The sequence below is a fragment of the Schistocerca americana genome, chromosome 3 (assembly GCF_021461395.2).
Source record: "Schistocerca americana isolate TAMUIC-IGC-003095 chromosome 3, iqSchAmer2.1, whole genome shotgun sequence".
Taxonomy (NCBI): Eukaryota; Metazoa; Arthropoda; class Insecta; order Orthoptera; family Acrididae; genus Schistocerca; species Schistocerca americana.
This window is the reverse complement of record NC_060121.1, coordinates 190,533,507-190,553,685: the sequence shown is the minus strand read 5'-3', so window position 1 is coordinate 190,553,685 and position 20,179 is coordinate 190,533,507.

Sequence of the window (20,179 nt, the reverse complement as noted above, 5' to 3'; positions counted from 1 at the left end):
GCGCAGGTTTCTTTTTTTTTAAGTCTTAGAGCGTCAATGCCTCAACAAGCGTGGGAAACCGTCTGAAAACCAGGCTCAGGCTGGCCGATGCACAACCATGGTCGCGAATTTGCCAGATGGGTACGATCCAACTCTGGCTGAATTTCCTGTTCGCAAACGAAAGGAGTCACACAAGTATCTTCTGTTATGCCATATCCAACTGAAGTTTCTCGTTCATACTAAGTACCATACAGGTGGTAAAATGAAGAGTGGTAATGAAAAAAAGTTCTAAATACATTTTTTTCACAAAATACGTTTGCAGTGCTATTATGTTCTCGGTACTCTGTTATACTCGTATGTCCCTAGACTTGATCAGAAGCGAAACGATGAAGAAATTCTATCAAACATACGTAGTCTATGAAGTGGTGTTTATTACAATATTTGATTACCTTTGGATTTCTAAAATTGAAAAGAAATCAGAATTGGTTTCTGTTGACTATAGTGCTACTAATTCAAAAGTTAGTGCTGTATTTATGTACTTGTGTTACCACAAATACAACGTAGTGCTTCAGTATCAATAACACTTCTAACAAAGCCTTTCTTCCTACTGTTTTGTCGAAAACTGAAGTTTGTGAGACCATAGCCGTATATAAAATACAGGCTGATTATTGCAAACAAGAAAATAGTCGCTGTTAATATTGCTATTTAAAGAATAGAGCCGTTGCCAGTTTCGAACCAACAGGTTCATCTTCAGACAGCTGTTCAACTTTATATTACATTTGTTGTTGTCTAAAGTAGTCGTCGACTGTTGTTTGTTTGTCGCAATGGGGTACGAACCACCCAAATATCATATATCATTATATGATGTAAGGTATGAGATGCATGAAAAACTGCCCCATCATGCATGACATTAAATTTATCGCTTCTGTACCACCAATTTTATTCACAATAAGTTTCATAGACAGTATCCACATACATTGCTAAACTCACTTACAAAAATTATGTCGTGGTATGACATCATAAACACTGAGATTCGTAAAAAGCTGTAGCACTGTGCATGACGTTTAAATTTATTTCTTATTTCCTACTAATTCTGTTCGTAACATTTCTTGCAGACAGTATCAACATGTGCTGCTGTATGTACCTGTAGAAATATATCACTTTTACAGGGTTTTTACCGGCAGTAGTCGGTGGGTGCTAGGCGAGATCGTCTGTCGACTTGGCGCTTGCATGTATCTCCTTTCAGGTCCAGACAGCTTGCAGCGCCGACATCACAATCAAGCCCGCCATTGTCATGTGCAGGCTGATCCTTCTGTATCTCTTCCCCCAGATTCACAGATCCTGAGGACAGTGTGGCCACAGTAGTCGCCAGACACCACAGGGCGACCCCATGGAGACAGAGCCTTTGCCTTCTCCGCCTCCTCCTTTCCTACTGATGGAGCTGGACCCGCCCACACCGCAGCAACCGACGCCATCCACATCTGGTTATTGGTCTCCGGAGGTGGATGCGTACCTTTTGGGTCGTTTTCCGAGGGACGATTCTACTGGAGCGAAGGCGGTATGGTGGGTTACGATCTCGGAAGCTTGAAGTCTCCTGCAACCACAGCTTCCAGTCCAGCGCAGCCTCCACCCTCCAGTCTCCCCCCCTCCTTGTCGTGCTGCCTACACGACGACGGTTCGTCGCCTTGGGGGGGGGGGGGGGGGGGAAGTACTGTTCCGGCGTAACATATTAAGCGCCGGCCTGGAACGATACCGCAGAGAAGGCTGTGAGACGACGTCAGCCAATAGGACGCTGATCTGGACGACACCATGACAGGCGCGGCCCCTACCTGAAGAGAATATAAGCCCCGCTCCACCTAGCCACGGCCGCACTAGAAGATGAGCCATGATGTACTTTAGCAGTGACTTGGAACTATATCATGTGCTTGCATGGAAATTGTATATATCGAAGGACATTGATTATTTGCATATCACCATCTACTTGTGACCCATATTTGTAAACAGGCAAAGTTAAGAATTGTGAATTTAATTTACAGTAATAAACTGGATTAATAAGATCTGGTTGAATTGTTGTCTACCTATCCGAGGAAACAGCTTCCGAGACACCCTATATTAGACGAGTGGGCAGGATATGACACTGCATGCAGATGATGTAATTGTGTTACAAAAGACAGAGGGAGACTTACACGACTCTGTGTACAAGTTACATGAGTCTGCAAGAAATTCATAGCCCACTAAGGTTGTTATCGCAGTTATTTAGGCAGTGACATAAGTCTAGACACAGACAGAAATTTACAAAAGAAAAGCAACAAACCTCAACGTATATGTGGAAATATAAATGAAATGTTAAAAAAATAGAAAAGCCTTAGGATTGAAACGGTACAGTGCCTGTGCTACTTTAAGGCAGCGAATACTGGATTGAGAGAAGAAGAGATCGCCTACAGCCAGAAGAAATGAGATTTTTAAGAACTGTCAAAGGTTGCTCGAGGAGGGACTACATAAAAAATTATGACACCCCTGCAGAATTGGAAATTTGTAATTTAAATGAGAAGATTGAAGAATATAGGGAAGAATGAAGATAATACCCCAAGCGGCTGGATGAAGACAGAATTCCAGTAACTGTAAACAAGTATGAGCCCTCAGGCAAAAGAGATGAAGGACAGCCGAGAAAGACATGGAATTAATTATGTGAAATCGGATCAGGGAGGCCGTCTAAGCCTTGAAGTGCGGAAGAAGAAGAAGACTTATCCCAGAATAAAAATAAATATTTTTAGATGTTTGACAATGATGGTAACTCTACGAAACTCATTGTTAGAATGCAGATTACTTGAGATGATCGAATGGGACATTCTACATCTACATCTACATTTATACTCCGCAAGCCACCCAAAGGTGTGTGGCGGAGGGCATTTTACGTGCCACTGTCATTACCTCCCTTTCCTGTTCCAGTCGCGTATGGTTCGCGGGAAGAACGACTGTCTGAAAGCCTCCGTGCGCGCTCTAATCTCTCTAATTTTACATTCGTGATCTCCTCGGGAGGTATAAGTAGGGGGAAGCAATATATTCGCTACCTCATCCAGAAACGCACCCTCTCGAAACCTGGCGAGCAATCTACACCGCGATGCAGAGCGCCTCTCTTGCAGAGTCTGCCACTTGAGTTTATTAAACATCTCCGTAACGCTATCACTGTTACCAAATAATCCTGTGACGAAACGCGCCGCTCTTCTTTGGATCTTCTCTATCTCCTCCGTCAAACCGATCTGGTACGGATCCCACACTGATGAGCAATACTCAAGTATAGGTCGAACGAGAGTTTTGTAAGCCACCTCCTTTGTTGATGGACTACATTTTCTAAGGAATCTCCCAATGAATCTCAACCTGGTACCCGCCTTACCAACAATTATTTTTATATGATCATTCCACTTCAAATCGTTCCGCACGCATACTCCCAGATATTTTACAGAAGTAACTGCTACCAGCGTTTGTCCGCTATCGTATAATCATAGAATAAAGGATCCTTCTTTCTATGTATTCGCAATACATTACATTTGTGTATGTTAAGGGACAGTTGCCACTCCCTGCACCAAGTGCCTATCCGCTGAAGATCTTCCTGCATTTCGCTACAATTTTCTAATGCTGCAACTTCTCTGTATACTACAGCATCATCCGCGAAAAGCCGCATGGAACTTCCGACACTATCTACTAGGTCATTTATATATATTGTGAAAAGCAATGGTCCCATAACACTCCCCTGTGGCACGCCAGAGGTTACTTTAACGTCTGTAGACGTCTCTCCATTGATAACAACATGCTGTGTTCTGTTTGCTAAAAACTCTTCAATCCAGCCACACAGCTGGTCTGATATTCCGTAGGCTCTTACTTTGTTTATCAGGCGACAGGGCGGAACTGTATCGAACGCCTTCCGGAAGTCAAGAAAAATAGCATCTACCTGTATCTAATATTTTCTGGGTCTCATGAACAAATAAAGCGAGTTGGGTCTCACACGATCGCTGTTTCCGGAATCCATGTTGATTCCTACATAGTAGATTCTGGGTTTCCAAAAGCGACATGATACTCGAGCAAAAAACATGTTCTAAAATTCTACAACAGATCGACGTCAGAGATATAGGTCTATAGTTTTGCGCATGTGCTCGACGACCCTTCTTGAAGACTGGGACTACCTGTGCTCTTTTCCAATCATTTGGATACTTGCGGTACACGGCTGTTAGAAGGGGGGCAAGTTCTTTCGCGTACTCTGTATAGAATCGAATTGGTATCCCGTCAGGTCCAGTGGACTTTCCTCTGTTGAGTGATTCCAGTTGCTTTTCTATTCCTTGGACACTTATTTCGATGTCAGCCATTTTTTCTTTTGTGCGAGGATTTAGAGAAGGAACTGCAGTGCGGTCTTCCTCTGTGAAACAGCTTTGGAAAAAGGTGTTTAGTATTTCAGCTTTACGCGTGTCATCCTCTTTTTCAATGCCATCATCATCCCGGAGTGTCTGGATATGCTGTTTCGAGCCACTTACTGATTTAATGTAAGACCAGAACTGCCTAGGATTTTCTGTCAAGTCGGTACATAGAATTTTACTTTCGAATTCACTGAACGCTTCACGCATAGCCCTCCTTACGCTAAATTTGACATCGTTTAGCTTCTGTTTGTCTGAGAGGTTTTGGCTGCGTTTAAACTTGGAGTGAAGCTCTCTTTGCTTTCGCAGTAGTTTCCTAACTTTGTTGTTGTACCACGGTGGGTTTTTCCCGTCCCTCACAGTTTTACTCGGCACGTACCTGTCTAAAACGCATTTTACGAGATCCTTGAACTTTTTCCATAAGCACTCAACATTGTCAGCGTCGGAACAGAAATTTTCGTTTTGATCTGTTAGGTAGTCTGAAATTTGCCTTCTATTACTCTTGCTAAACAGATAAACCTTCCTCCCTTTTTTTATATTCCTATTAACTTCCATATTCAGGGATGCTGCAACGGCCTTATGATCACTGATGCCCTGTTCTGCACATACAGAGTCGAAAAGTTCGGGTCTGTTTGTTATCAGTAGGTCCGAGATGTTATCTCCACGAGTCGGTTCTCTGTTTAATTGCTCGAGGTAATTTTCGGATAGTGCACTCAGTATAATGTCACTCGATGCTCTGTCCCTACCACCCGTCCTAAACATCTGAGTGTGCCAGTCTATATCTGGTAAATTGAAATCTCCACCTAAGACTATAACATGCTGAGAAAATTTATGTGAAATGTATTCCAAATTTTCTCTCAGTTGTTCTGCCACTAATGCTGCTGAGTCGGGAGGTCGGTAAAAGGAGCCAATTATTAACCTAGCTCGGTTGTTGAGTGTAGCCTCCACCCATAATAATTCACAGGAACTATCCACTTCTACTTCACTACAGGATAAATTACTACTAACAGCGACGAACACTCCACCACCGGTTGCATGCAATCTATCCTTTCTAAACACCGTCTGTACTTTTGTAAAAATTTCGGCAGAATTTATCTCTGGCTTAAGCCAGCTTTCTGTACCTATAACGATTTCAGCTTCGGTGCTTTCTATCAGCGCTTGAAGTTCTGGTACTTTAGCAACGCAGCTTCAACAGTTGACAATTACAATTCCGATTGCTGCTTGGTCCCCGCATGTCCTGACTTTGCCCCGCACCCGTTGAGGCTGTTGCCCTTTCTGTACTTGCTCAAGGCCATCTAACCTAAAAAACCGCCCAGCCCCCTCCCCCCGCCCCCCAAACAACCCCTGCTACCCGTGTAGCCGCTTGTTGCGTGTAGTGGACTCCTGACCTATCCAGCGGAACCCGAAACCCCACCACCCTATGGCGCAAGTCGAGGAATCTGCAGCCCACACGGTCGCAGAACCGTCTCAGCCTCTGATTCAGACCCTCCACTCGGCTCTGTACCAAAGATCCGCAGTCAGTCCTGTCGACGATGCTGCAGATGGTGAGCTCTGTTTTCATCCCGCTAGCGAGACTGGCAGTCTTCACCAAATCAGATAGCCGCCGGAAGCCAGAGAGGATTTCCTCCGATCCATAGCGACACACATCATTGGTGCCGGCATGAGCGATCACCTACAGATGGGTGCACCCTGTACCCTTCATGGCATCCGGAAGGACTCTTTCCACATCTGGAATGACTCCCCCCAGTATGCACACGGAGTGCACATTGGTTTCTTCTGCTCGGCGGCGGAGGGAGACTACGCGAATTTACACTATTCAGGTACTAAAACGCGATGCTACAACTCTCAAATACTATAATACGCCCGAAATTTATGAATTAAACAATGCAAGTACCAAAAACACGCAAAGAAATTAAGAATTAAACTATGTAACAAATGAGTGAGCTAGGAGTATACGACTTGCTGCTGCAGCTGCTTATCCAACGGCGGCAGGGAGCACACTAACTGTGACCAACCGACACTGGCCGTTCAAAACAAAAACAGAAGACAAACGACTATGCGAATTTACACATTTTTGGAACGAGTAAATTATCACCCTTGTTTGCATACCACATTCCACAGGAAACAAATACACGTGTTATGCAGCGCTTACATGAAAGAATTATACTTATGATTCTTTATGTATGAATTGTATTGTATGTTAACCGGGGGCCTAGAAACGACGGAGAGGAGTCGTCCCCACCGCAGCCGCAGTGGTCCACAACCCCACGACGACTACCACTGTCCACTTCACCCCTCCGCCGCCCCACACCGAACCACTCTTTCAGGGTTATTGTGCGGTTTGGCCCCCGGTGGGGGTAGGGGGGAGTTGGGGGATGGAACGTCTCAGACGAGACCTATGTTTGCTTGGTAGAGTAATGGTGGTGCACGCGTATTCGGAGAACTTGTTTGTGCACTAATCACTGACATAGTATAGCTGAGGCGGAATAAGTGGAACAAGCCCGCACTCGCCGAGGCAGATGGAAAACCGCCTAAAAACGATCCACAGACTGGCCAGCTCACCGGACCTCGATACAAGTCCGCCGGGCGGATTTGTGCCGGGGACCAGGCGCTCCTTCCCAATCCGGAAAGCCGTGCGTTAGGCTGCACAGCTAATCGAGCGGGCTATGAATCGTGTACTATGTATATGAATGTTTTGCCCACAGCCGTAATTCTGCCCGCACACTGCAAATTTGGAGTACATTTCCAGTTCCCGCGCCATTTCACTCACACACTGTGATACTGTTGTTATCCGTAGCACAGCAGAACTGTGGCTATAGCAAGCCCAGAACATATACTCTCTTCTCACAACGCGCTACTCTTGTTGAGCAATCGTCTTAGCGTGAGACAATACGGTTAAAAGTCCCCTCTAAGGATTTCTTCCGTCTGGCTGTGTTTCTCTATAGCGTTTCTAGTACTGAATGTTCTATGTGCTACATGTTTACTTCATAATACGATGTGCGTTATAAACTATTATCAGGCGTTCAGGGTATATGTAGTGCAAGCTGCCTTACCTTATTCCCAAATATCTTCGTTTGATTTGCTTCCACTGCAATGTTACAAAATTCTTATAGGGTCAAATAAGTTGCTGTGTTCCCAGGTATCCATATAGGTGTGTGATTTTTTGCTGATTGTACTGACAGTACTCGAATTGTTCTATTGCTGCTGGCTGTTCGGTCAAGAAGTATTCATTTTCGCATGAGATATGTCTATATCTCCATTGCACTACCACTAGAGAGCCCATAGAGAGAGAGAGGTAGGCCTTAGGAGAGATCGCATGTGATTGGCTGAAAAAAATCGAAAGGTTTGTGGACATTGTTATCTACAAAACATACCGTCTGTCTGTCGTAATGTCGCCTGTAGCTTTTACCCCCACATGAAAAACAACGCCATAATGTGGATTTTCGGGAATTATGTCAATTACATTATTCACAAGAAAGGAGATGACAACCTACTGGAGGTCCAAACGTTTATCGAAAAAGAGTATTTTCGCACACTCTCATTAAAATATCACAATTTGGAAATATACTAAATATCAATTTCAAAAAGTCGGGTGTAGGATAAGAAAAATGTAGTAGGCGCCCGCCCGGTTAGCCAAGCGGTCTAACGCACGGCTTTCCAGAGCGGGAAAGAGCGCTTGGTCCCGGTGAGCCGGCCAGTCTGCGGATGGTTTTTAGGCCGTTTTCCATTTGCCTCAGCGAATGCGGGCTGGTTACCCTTATTCCGCCTCAGTTACACTATGTCGGCGATGTGTGCGCAAACAAGTTCTCCACGTACGCGTACACCACCATTACTCTACCACGCAAACATAGGGGTTACACTCGTCAGGTGTAAGACGTTCCCTAGGGGGCCAACGGGGGCCGAACCGCTCAATAATCCTGAACGAGTGGTTCGGTATGGGGCGGCGGAAGAGGGTGAGGTGGACTGCGGTAGTCGTCGTGGGATTGTGGAGCACTGCGGCTGCGGCGGGGACAGAGCTCTTCGTCGTTTCTAGTTAACATACGTCATACAACAGGCAGCTGCTCAATTTATTGCTGTTGATCGTGGAGGGGTGATGGCAACAAGCCGCTACGGTAGCCGTGAAGGCCTCAGCAGAACCCTGAAATGTCACCCTTCGCACTCTGGTCAGGTGACACTACAAGTAATTACAAACGAAAATGATAAAGTATTCGGATAAAAATTAAAACTCGGAATAAAGGCTTGAAGAATTTAGATGGACTGTAGAGGTTCTGTAAGCAGAAATCCATAGGCCGACAGTTCGAATCTGGCCCGAAGGAAACATTTGAACAGTTGTAGCTCGGAAGGACAACCGATACACAAGCTAACGATTGTTCTTCGAGCGAAATGCTCCTTCACCGTATTCAATCTTCACCTGGGCGACGGTCAACCCAAGGAGGAGTCCAAACCCTTTACGTGCCATTATGACTGTTCATAGAAACAAAATGAGTAATGTGTGAATGATTGAATATTAATACTGTAATCAGTTATATTTTAGCCACGATACAATTTATATGTATATTTTGTATTACTGAAAGTTTTCTAATACGTGGTATTATACTGTTATCTGTGGTGACAAAATAAAACATAAAGAAAAGAAAATAGCATTCAAGATTATAAATCGTGGTGTCGGCGGTTCAAATCATACTGTCACAAAAAAATTTTCTGCTTTCATTTGAACTGCATTTATCGATTTGAAATGTCAATTAAGAAATCCTGGACCATAATCTTTTTATTTTTAATTACTAAACTCATGAAAATGCGAGCGTCCGTAACAACGGAAGTTTCATTGCCGAAAATCAGGTAATGTGAAATTATTTTACCATGGTTTCATTCTTCAGCGTGTCTGAAGATCATTACAGACGTATGCCTTCTGGATTTTTCCAGCATAAGATGTCATATAAAATACATTAATGTCGGAAATAAAGAAAACTATATAAAGCCTAGAGGCTACTAACTTCAAAAATAATCATCCACAACAAGGAACATCCGAACAGAAAAGTCTGAAATAGCTTCAGAGCGTTTGAAATAATACCAATGAATTTCCATTTTTTTCCGGAACGTTGTAATAAATGGTTAACACATTGCATCACGCCAAACTATAATTTACTCCACATTAAAACAACAAGCTAGAATTTCAGCTATGATGTGCCAAATCCATATCTTGTGATAGGCAACAGACGACAGCATCTCTCGAACGAATTCATAAAAAAATGGCGACCGCCTGTGCGTTTTGCCCATGGTCTAAAGAGCATTGGGCACTCTCTCCATGTACATACACTCCTGGAAATTGAAATAAGAACACCGTGAATTCATTGTCCCAAGAAGGGGAAACTTTATTGACACATTCCTGGGGTCAGATACATCACATGATCACACTGACAGAACCACAGGCACATAGACACAGGCAACAGAGCATGCACAATGTCGGCACTAGTACAGTGTATATCCACCTTTCGCAGCAATGCAGGCTGCTACTCTCCCATGGAGACGATCGTAGAGATGCTGGATGTAGTCCTGTGGAACGGCTTGCCATGCCATTTCCACCTGGCGCCTCAGTTGGACCAGCGTTCGTGCTGGACGTGCAGACCGCGTGAGACGACGCTTCATCCAGTCCCAAACATGCTCAATGGGGGACAGATCCGGTGATCTTGCTGGCCAGGGTAGTTGACTTACACCTTCTAGAGCACGTTGGTGGCACGGGATACATGCGGACGTGCATTGTCCTGTTGGAACAGCAAGTTCCCTTGCCGGTCTAGGAATGGTAGAACGATGGGTTCGATGGCGGTTTGGATGTACCGTGCACTATTCAGTGTCCCCTCGACGATCACCAGTGGTGTACGGCCAGTGTAGGAGATCGCTCCCCACACCATGATGCTGGGTGTTGGCCCTGTGTGCCTCGGTCGTATGCAGTCCTGATTGTGGCGCTCACCTGCACGGCGCCAAACACGCATACGACCATCATTGGCACCAAGGCAGAAGCGACTCTCATCGCTGAAGACGACACGTCTCCATTCGTCCCTCCATTCACGCCTGTCGCGACACCACTGGAGGCGGGCTGCACGATGTTGCTGCGTGAGCGGAAGGCGGCCTAACGGTGTGCGGGACCGTAGCCCAGCTTCATGGAGACGGTTGCGAATGGTCCTCGCCGATACCCCAGGAGCAACAGTGTCCCTAATTTGCTGGGAAGTGGCGGTGCGGTCCCCTACGGCACTGCGTAGGATCCTACGGTCTTGGCGTGCATCCGTGCGTCGCTGCGGTCCGGCCCAGGTCGACGGGCACGTGCACCTTCCGCCGACCACTGGCGACAACATCGATGTACTGTGGAGACCTCACGCCCCACGTGTTGAGCAATTCGGCGGTACGTCCACCCGGCCTCCCGCATGCCCACTATACGCCCTCGCTCAAAGTCCGTCAACTGCACATACAGTTCACGTCCACGCTGTCGCGGCATGCTACCAGTGTTAAAGACTGCGATGGAGCTCCGTATGCCACGGCAAACTGGCTGACACTGACGGCGGCGGTGCACAAATGCTGCGCAGCTAGCGCCATTCGACGGCCAACACCGCGGTTCCTGGTGTGTCCGCTGTGCCGTGCGTGTGATCATTGCTTGTACAGCCCTCTCGCAGTGTCCGGAGCAAGTATGGTGGGTCTGACACACCGGTGTCAATGTGTTCTTTTTTCCGTTTCCAGGAGTGTAGATACTTAAACAGCCAACCGGTTGCAAATAACTGTTTGGTACTGCGAGATAGCAATGGTTTCAGTTTAGAGCAGCTATACTCAAGTCGAAAATAAAACGAAACTTTTCAGCCTTTTCCTCCTGTGCCTGATGTTGTTCCTAGTTAGGAACACGTGGTAAAGCCTGGAACGAGTTTTGTTTTATTTTTGACTTGAGCAGAGCTGCTCTACATTCTGATCATTGCTTTTTTACAATGTAATTTTACTGTTTCTCAAAATTTCAGTCTGATGACGACACCCTTAGTAGGTGTCAAAACGTAGGTCAGTGTACCAAGCAGTTATTTGCAACCGTTGGCTGTATAGTCCTATGCTGAAACTGCTTTACAGTGGCTGAGAAACATGTCTAAAACTTTATATAGGCTCTCTAACTGCATTGGGTGTATCTGTTGATCAAACAGTCTATTCCCCACCATTTTCACATGCAGGAATCATGTTGTTATAGAGTTTATTATTCGTCGAGATCTTATCATTGACGAGAAGATATCAGAGAGAGAGAGAGAGAGAGAGAGAGAGAGAGAGAGAGAGAGAGAGAGTACCCACATTGAGATAGAGTATGCACATTGGTAAAAAGAGTCGATGGATATAGCGCCTTAGTGTGTTCCATTCAGCATGTGGGTCCTTCATCTCAGTGGGATTGTATGTAGTTGTCACCACCATACGAGCATAAATATTTTATGCACACAGTTCACTCGGCCGGTCTGACTTGACGCGCACGTAACCGAATGAAGTGCAAGAGATGACCCGCATCTCGTGGTCGTGCGGTAGCGTTCTCGCTTCCCACGCCCGGTTTCCCGGATTCGATTCCCGGCGGGGTCAGGGATTTTCTCTGCCTCGTGATGGCTGGGTGTTGTGTGATGTCCTTAGGTTAGTTAGGTTTAAGTAGTTCTAAGTTCTAGGGGACTGATGACCATAGATGTTAAGTCCCATAGTGCTCAGAGCCATTTGAACCATTTGCAAGAGATGTTGATGGATATGTCTGGATTCCAGCAGGATCTCAGCCATGTTGATCGGCACAGTGGAGCTTTGCGGTTGCAGGATTTCAATTAAACGTTGGGAAAGCAGGGGCCCTGTGTCTGGAATTCCTTACGTGTGCGTTTGATGAAAACAACTGGACTGCGAATGTTACCTGCAGCGTGCTGCATTGGTACGCATTTTGGAGAACCAATCAGCCCCATGACTTGCTACAAGCCGATGAGCGACGAAGTTTACTTGTGTGATAGGATATCTGTGGTCGAGAGTCGTATTAATCTGCTTCGTACTCTTATAGGCGTCTTTCTAGCGCGCCAGATAAATTGACTTTTATTACCTCTCAAAGCCCTTCGCTCTGGCGATATCGCGCCCGCTCTTTTACGGGTAAATGTTTCCAAAACAGCTTTTTGGTCCCATTTCTGTCCGTATTTCGTCAATGTCTACGTCTGCATATACGTGATTACTCTGCTGTTCACGATAAAGTGCCTGGCAGAGGGTTCAATGAACCACCTTCAAGCTGTCTCTCTACCGTTCCACTCTCGAACGGCGAGGGGGAACAACGAGCACTTAAATTTTTCAAAGCGAGCCCTGATTTCTCTTATTTTATCGTGATGATCATATCTCCCTATGTAGGTCGGTGCCAATAGAATGTTTTCACAAACGGAGGAGAAAACTGGTGATTGAAATTTCATGAAAAGATCCTGTCGCAACGAAAAACGCCTTTGTTTTAACGATTGCCACTCCAATCCACGTATCACATCTGTGGCATTATCTCCCCTATTTCGCAATAGTACAAAACGAGCCTCCCTTCTTTGAATTTTTTTCGATGTCATCCGTCAGTCCCACCTGATGCGAATCTCACACCGCAACAGGCGTCGGCCAGTGCAAATGGTTGTGTTGCAGGCTCCTTGCTCTTGCAGTAGACAGCTCGCCTCATCCATCAATCACAGCCATTCACGTCCTGCCGTCTGTTGTCACCATCTACACTCGGAGCTGGGTAAATGGTTTTTACGTTATTTATGAACGCAGAACTCTGTCACAGTCGCTCCAGCGTGTGTTTTCTGTTTGCGCATGAAGTAAGTTTGTTCTAGCGAAACCAGTTAGAAGGCGGAAGACATCCGTACAAATTCGACTGCTTCTGCGGGTAGAAAACTTATTCTGGTTGAATACGTGCAAAGCTACTGAGTGCGGTGGCCCTCCACACATTTTTCCAATGTCAAGGTTGACAGTCGTGCATTCCGCGGAAAAACGCCGTCCTGTCAGTTACGCAGGAAATGCCGAGCTTTGTGATGGATCGACGTCAGAGGGAGAGGTGTTGGGTTAGCAGATATTTCATGTGGTGACTGACTGCTGTAAGCATTACAAGCTCCGACGTAAGTAATGGAAAGCACAGGCTGTCTTTTTGAAGTTCCCTGAATTTAGTGACAACAAGCTTTTTGTCTGTGGCTTCACCTAACAGGGTGGTCCACTTAAGCGTTTCAGGCAAATATCTTTAGAACGACAATAGGTACTGAAAAACGACTTACACAGGTATGAGTGTGAGGAATTGGCTCATGATAGAAAATAATATGAGACATTGTTAAAAAATTAAGCAAATTTTATTTTCAGCGCAAACTTATGCTTTTTTAAAAATGGAGACCTCATATTGTTTCTTATGTAACCATTAATATGAAAAAACACGGAAAGAATGGCTTTGGTTGCATCGAATTTCGTCGGTTACATACCGAGAAATTACAAAGTGAAGTTGACACTTGAAATAAACGAAACGCTCCGCTACTGCACACCTTCGTAGAGGCAAGCGTGAACCTAAGTGCTCGTAACTGCGATGTGATTGACGTACTACGATGCAAAAAAGCTGCACTTAAAGCGATTTACACTGTTATTAAGAGGACTGGAAGCAAGATAGATCCTCAGTCACACAACTATGTGTAATTACCATTTACTCCTCTGTTACGTCCTTCGTCAGCCATTAATTATGTTTACCTTGCCGGTGATGTATGGTTTTCGTTAACGTTATGTTCACTCTAGTAACGCAATAACGATCAATAAAACACGAGTTCATCCTTTCCCTATTTTTGTGTGTGACTGAATATCTATATTGCTCCCAGTCCACCTAATAACAGTTTAAATAGAAATAATTAAAGCTTTTGTTGCACCGTAGTACTTCAACACATCGCGATTACAAGCAACGTGGGGTTCACACTTGCATCCTGGGATGTGCAAAAGCGGTGCGTTTCGTTTCTTTCAAGCATCACCTTCACTTTGCAATTTCTTGGTATGTAATTGACGTATTGCGATGCAACCAGTGACATTACTTTTATGATTTCTTTTTTGCTTAAGAAATAATACGGTGTGTATATTTTTAAAAGACATAGGTTTGTGTTGAAAATAATATTTACTTATGTTTTAGAATTCTCGCAATATCTACTTTCATGGGCCCCTACCTTACATTCATACGCGCGAAAGACGGTTTTCAATATCTATTGTTGTTCCAGAGACATTTGCGCTGAAACATTTAAGTGGACCACCCTGTATACTTAAACATTTCACGCACATATATATTAACAGACTTCACACATATTTTTACATAAATTTCACCAGTATCTATAACGAATTTTGGTCTGGAATTTCATCTGTATCATAAGAATACGTGTACTCCTAATGTACACTCACACTTCTTCTTTCATTTAATTTTTCCTGTTGCAAGGGTCTGGATTTGAATGAAATGTCGAAAGCTTTGCAAGCAACATTTTTTCAACTTACGAACAGTATTCTACAAACCGTTTGACGCGCTGAACAACACACATAAGAGACGGTTTGTTATTCATACTTTTTAAGTATTCCAAACCAAACAGAGTTGTTGAACGTGGTTGAGGCTGCCACTAATTAGCATAGCGACCCCAAAAACTAAGGATCAGAATTAACATTGGTCGTTATCGAATATATTTATGTGTCACGACTCCTCACCCAAACGCCCGGCCCTATGGGAGATAGGGATGTAATACCTTGCATTGCTTTTATGTGAATAATGCAAATAATGATTCGCACATAAACAAAATTTGGTTGAAATTACTCCAAACGTCCCCGATTTAGACTTCTGAGTCACCACCTTTTCACATCCACTCGCATTCATGTGAGAGTTAGGTGGTTCTTACCCACGTAATGCTTTTTTCCAGTTTGTAAGTTACATCTGTACTAAGCCGAAATATATCTAATGGTTTAGGAGGAGATGTGGAACGTACATAGATACATACAAAGGGTTTTATAAATAGGTAGAAGACGAATAGTGCACTATCGGGTGTTTTAGAAGTGTTCAGGCAGTCACTGGGTGGCAGGACGCAGTTTATCTGTAAATAAGGAATTACTTCAAGCGATTTGTTTCGTCGGAAGAAAGCCGTGTATAATGACACTTCGGTTGGAAGTGATGCTAATTTCATAGAACACACGTGTTTCGATGAGGACCTTTGGGTACGGCGGCCCTCCATGTTACTGTTATTGACTATTTCCCCACAATTCCGGGTTCGAGTGTCGGTTCAGCTCTCTGCAACAGATTTTCAGGAAGCTTTCTTATTGAACACGGTGCACCAGAGAGACAACGCCTTATGTTTGATGCGTGGTTGTTCTTAACTTTACATGTATGTGGTTTCGTCGGCAGCGCGATTCATGATACTTATTTAGGACGTCCCGTACTATATCATCTGAATCGTAGCCTTTGGAATCGAAATTTAATAGCTTTCCTTAATATTAACTCCACCTGATTTTAGTATCTCCAAACCTCAAACATTCCTTTCACTAGTAATCTGAAGCTACGTTAACAGATTTCCATTTCTAGCGTAGTAATAAAGCCATTCTGCAGAGAACGATAAAAAATATACATATAGTACGCGCGAAAATCTACTGCAGCCTATGGTGAAGTTAGAATGAAAACAGCAAAAACAGCACCAACACCTACTTGATATAACTACTTCTCCTATTTTTAGTGCAATATTCAAACAAATGTTGCGCTCTGTTGTTCTGCCTCCCTGGATTAAACAACTACAGCAAATACAAAATTTTTTGGCAGGTTGAAACAGTGTGCTGAACCGACGGATCGAACTCGGGACCTTTGCATTTCGCGGGCAGGGTAGGAGACGACGTACTGGCAGAATTGAAGCTGTGAGGACGGATCGAGAGGCGAGCTACGGTAGCTCAGACGGTGGCGGCACGGTAGCTCAGCGTGTTCGGTCAGAGGGTTAGCTGCCCTCTGTAATAAAAAAAATTAATAAATGCATCAACAATGAACTTCAACGGATGTTATGGGAGCCCCGCAAGGGACAATAACGCACAAACTGAGGTCAACAACAACAAAAAGAAAGTCATTAGAGCACTTGCTCACGAAAGGCAAAGATCCCGAGTTCGAGTCTCGGGCCGGCACACAGTTTTAACCTGCCAGTAAGTTTCATATCAGCCCACACTCCGCTGCAGAGTGAAAATTTCATTCTGGGAATTGCAGTACAGTTTAGAAGCACCTATTGTAAATCAGAACTACAACAACTCAGCATATTTTCGTTATGTGGCGTCATCTAAATCATTTCGGTATGCTACTGGATGCAAATCATTTTGTTGTGCAGCACTAATATTTGTCAGCTCTGTGGATAATACCATGTATTTGATTCAACTAACTTACAAAAATTTCACCTGCCTACAGTTGTTAGGAGTTCCTCCGCATAAAAATAATAATTATCGATTTCCGGTGTTTTTAGAGTTAATTCAGATTACGTTGGACAAAAGATAGCATTCCCAGATTAGTGGTATTCAGTGTGGTTGTACCCGCTCTAAGAACAAAACGCGTTAATCATAAAAAATGTAAAACAAATACTCAGATCTTAACTCATGGAATGTACTGTCTCTTGACTAATACATCGTCATCATGTTCTTAACAATCTTCATATGCCGCTTGTAATGCACCTCTTTCTCCGGGGGACAAATATTAATTATTATCAGTAGTAGCATATTAAACTACAAATTATCATTTTAAACCTGTGTGGTCTCCCTGGTGTGCCTAGTGGACCACAAGTCCCCGTCACGCTGTTCACTCTAACAACAGAGTACATACAGGGTTGAAGACATGGAGAAAGAAAGGTATCATCACAATTTGAATTTAGATTAATATAACTTTCTTACCTTTATTGGTAGTAGTTGCACGTTCGTAGTCCAGTGATGAATGTCGCCATCTGCTGTTTGTTAAATCAGTTTGAGGTCCAAGGTGTGTATTCTGCTGCGTAAGAACTGACACATATTTAAACTTCCAACTTTTATTTTATAAATGCTGATCGTGACGATATTCAATAATTTTCAACGTAACAGCTTTTCCAATACATCTTTCGTTCCCTCTATCCTTGACCTCCTCAAAGTAGTTAAAGTTCACTTGCTCCTTCAAGTTGATTGACGGCGCCGCACACCTCGCCAGCCGGTGGTATCGCTAGTTTCAGTAGTCCGTTACATTACACGCTACATGTATAACAATAAAACTGTTTTATTCTAAAGGGATTAAAAATAATTCAGTATTCTCTCATAATTTCGACGACACCTACATCAGATTTCCAAATTTTTTTTATATGTAGTATTCAAGAGTAACGCTGTTCATTCTCGCTAGAGAAACAATAAAGCCAATACACAGATTTAAATCAAATAATGGAACGAAACGAGAAAGATAAAAAATCTGTACTTGATGTAAAAGTTAACGTATTGTTCTACCCAACGAATGACCATACTTTTGTAAGAAAATAACGTTCTATAGATCGTGGAGAAGTAATTTCTCATATTCAGCTTGCTCTTACTTCAATGTGTTTACATATCGGGGAAGATACGTCTTGTTTTGCATATTAACAGTGGAGCTTGACACGTTTACTTCCTTTCGCTTGGTAGTTTCTCTAATTCATACATTGATCATTAGAATGCGAACATTAGAAGTAAGCATGAGAACAGAAAGAAAAACATTTTGTAGGTTTTTGTTCTAATCAGATACGCCCTTAAATGAATAATGTGTATTCTCTTCCCTCTGACATAAATGTTCACTAATTAGTCAAATCATTTTGCTTTCTCATATAGCCAGCCGTGGTGGACGAGCGGTTCTAGGCGCTACAGTCTGGAACCGCTCGACCGCTACTGTCGCAGGTCCGCATCCTGCCTCGGGCATGGATGTGGGTGATGTCCTTATGTTAGTTAGGTATAAGTAATTCTAAGCTCTGGGGGACTGATGACCTCAGAAGTTAAGTCTCATAGTGCTCAGAGCCATTTGAACCATTTGATTTTTTTTCTCATATAGTATTACTTGGCTCTGAAGTCGAGCGACCTATAAACTGGAAAGATTAAAACTGATAGAGGTAAATATAGCATACCATCAATTGTTTTGCTAATAAAATTAGATAACTGTTTTCTTGCTTTGGACACTGACTTGTAAAAGGAACTTTTTGTCACCAAACATTACTGATGAATCCTTACGTCGGGTTAATGTTTTTTGTTATTGTAGAAATTCCTCTTTATTGCAGTGCAGAAACTTATGAGATTAGTGCAATATTCCGACTTTCCTGCTGAGTGATCTCCTTCTTATAGCTCAGTGCTTGAAATTTTACGATGGATACATGAACTTAGCTCTTACGAATTCGATCTCCGTGTTATATTTTTTGTTCTGTGTGTGTTACAGCCGTCGTATCTAGTTCCATTTAGTTTCCCGCTTCAGCGGCTAATATTGTCAATATTTTTCGCACATAAACACTGTTTTCGAAATTGTTGCACGAGTCTGTTAGTGAGTACAGACTCAAAGAAGTTAGATATTTAAAGTATCTTCGAGAAACCTGTAAATTTTATCCAAAGTTTTAATTTCGATATCTACGCGAATCTATTTCTTGGGCGTGGTAGGTTGAGATTTAAAAGGGATCATTCAATACTTGTGGCGTAACAGATCCTAAAATTAAAACAATATCAGCGATGTTATTTTCAAATTAATTATTTAGTGCTCAGATAAGCGTCATACCCAAGACCAGTTTGAGAATATTTTTCCATGCAAGCGGCTAGAGTCGCTTGGGCTTTAAACCAGCTCTGCTCGCACCAGTAGGAATACTGCCCCACTGCGAATGCTGTTCTTGGGTACGCCGGACGGGGTAGCCGAGCGGTTCTAGGCGTTACTGTCTGGAAACGCGCGACCGCTACGGTTTGCAGCTTCGAATCCTGCCTCTGGCATGGATGTGTGTGATATCCTTAGGTTAGTTAGGTTTAAGTAGTTCTAAGTTCTAGGGGACTGATGACCTTAGAAGTTAAGTCCTATAGTCCTCAGAGTCATTTGATTTTTTGTTCTTGGGTACGGAGAAATCTGGTAGAAGTCGCACTGACTTCTGTCAAGGGTTGGAAAGCAGCTCTGAACGTGTGCGTTCGGTGAAATGCCAAGAGACGTGTATCAAAGATACCAAATCTACTGTACCTTAAGTACTGATCCCTCCATTTCCTCCTCTGCAGGAAGTACAAGATCCAACACTCCTCGACCACTTGACTGTAAGTCGCGTGACAGTGGTAGGTCTGCGGATCTGTAAATGGGAGGCAGGGACAAAGGAGAACTCAGGATATTAAATCCATCCCTCTAACCTACCATTTCGGCGTGCTACCTTCCACTAAAATTGAACCTGAGCCTATGTAACACACTTCACTTCTTCACAAACATGCACTGTGGCGTGTCAAGAGTAGGCAAATGGAAGAGGGTCTATTAATCGGCGTTAGTTCACAAGTGTGGCGAATAAGTATGCTTCTTAAGGAAACGGTAGCAGCGTATAGCTGGAGGCCTTATTCAAAGTGTTGAAGAGGCTTTCTGACAGTCGCTGAGAGAACAATGTGTAACTAGCTGTAGATTGTGGCGCATATTGGAACGAATAATACCTGTCGTCTGGGATATGAGATCAGACATGAATCATTCCAACAACAGGCAGAAAAGCTTGAGAAGACCAGAACTGCTCGCCGTGTTTCATTGAAGTTCATAATCTGCAGAATTCTCCCCAGAACTCTTCGACTTATCGGGCCTT